Raw genomic sequence first — 1,697 nt, 5'->3', positions numbered from 1 at the left:
AGAGCTTGTCTTCAACAACGCCAAAATCCGGGGAAGGTTGACTAAGATAGGAATCCCAAAGAACTTGAACCAGTCAGGCTGGCCTCACTCATCTGCTCTCCAGGATCAAATCAGCCCATGGTTTGGGGGCTCCTCCCGTGGAAAAGATAGAGGCATGTGGGCCAGAGGTTGTGCCAGCAAGTGGATGCAGATCCTGCCTCAGGGGCTGGTCCCAGAATTGGTTTCACAGTAACAGGTCAATGCAAGCTCCAAATGAGGCTTCTGGGGGCATAGGACTGAAACGAATGTGTAGCCCTCGTTCAGCAGAGAATGACATCCCAGAAGGACAGACTTTCTGAGTCGGGGGGGACCTCAGTGACACTCTGGGCAAAGGAATTCCCACTACCACACACCCACCAAGTTCATCCAACAAGGAGAATTTGACACTTCCCAAGACAGTCCATTCTACTCTGGGGAAGCTCTTGTGCCTCAGTTTACCTCTTCGTACCTCCCGCCCCACTGTTCCTCACTCTGCCTAGCTCCACATCTTCTGGATGATGGCCCCTTTGATACGTGAATGCTACTATGTACTAAGAATTGATGAAAGAGAGTTTCTGAGGAACCTGGGTATTGTTGCATGAATGGTAACATGGTCAGACCTGTGCCTTAAGAATATGATGTTGGCTTTCTCGTTCAGCCGGCCAAGATACCAAAGGGGAAGAAGGCCAAGGGGAAGAAGGTGGCTCTGGTCCCTGCTGTAGTAAAGAAGCAAGAGGCCAAGAAAGTGGTCAATCTTTATTTGAGAAGCAGCCGAAAAACTTTGGCATTGGTCAGGACATCCAGCCCAAAAGGGACCTTGCTCGATTTGTCAAACGGCCTCCGTACATCCGATTGCAGCATCACAGGTCTGTCCTTTATAAGTGTTTGAAAGTGCCACCAGCAATTAACCAGTTCACCCAGGCTTTGGATTGTCTGACAGTTACTCAACTGCTCAAACTGGCTCACAAGTACAGACCTGAGACAAAGCAGGTGAAGAAGCAAAGGCTGCTGGCTCGGGCTGAACAAAAAGCTGCTGGCAAAGGAGACGTCCCCACTAAGAGACCACCTGTCCTCAGAGCAGGTGTTACCACTGTCACTGCCCTGGTAGAAAACAAGAAAGCACGGTGGGTAGTGATTGCACGTGACGTGGACCCCAGTGAACTAGTGGTCTTCCTACCTGCCTTGTGCCAAAAAATGGGGGTTCCTTACTGTATCATCAAAGGTAAATCCAGACTGGGTTGCTTAGTTCACAGAAAGATGTGCTCAAGCATTGCCTTCACACAGGTTAACCCTGAAGATAAGAGAGCCCTGGCTAAGCTGGTAGAAGCCATCAAAACCAATTACAATGACAGATATGATGAGAGCTGTCGTCACTGGGGTGGCAATGTTCTGGCTCCAAAATCAGTAGCTTGTATTGCCAAGCTGGAAAAGGCAAAAGTTAAGGAACTTGCAACCAAACTGGGTTAAATGTGTATTTGATTTTTCCCTAACTAAAAATAAAAATTTAAACAGAAAATGAATATGATTTTGGCCTCTGTGTGGAGGATGGGTTGATGACAGGAGAGACTGAGGCAGGAAGATTATTTAGGGGCTCCCACAGCCATCCAGACGAGAGGCAAGGAAGTCCTGACCTGGAAGAAAGGGGTTGTTCAAGAGATGCTGTGCAAATAAAGTTAACA

At 48.2% G+C, this 1,697-nt stretch overlaps 1 pseudogene; it reads left to right on the top strand.

Annotated features, from left to right (window-relative positions):
- The first annotated feature begins 536 nt into the window (after positions 1-536).
- LOC114033369 lies at positions 537-1,485 on the top strand (annotated as a pseudogene).
- Positions 1,486-1,697: the final 212 nt, after the last annotated feature.

The sequence above is a fragment of the Vombatus ursinus genome, unplaced genomic scaffold, assembly GCF_900497805.2.
Source record: "Vombatus ursinus unplaced genomic scaffold, bare-nosed wombat genome assembly UNPS02006874.1, whole genome shotgun sequence".
NCBI lineage: Eukaryota > Metazoa > Chordata > Mammalia > Diprotodontia > Vombatidae > Vombatus > Vombatus ursinus.
This window is presented reverse-complemented; position numbering and strand designations above follow the sequence as displayed.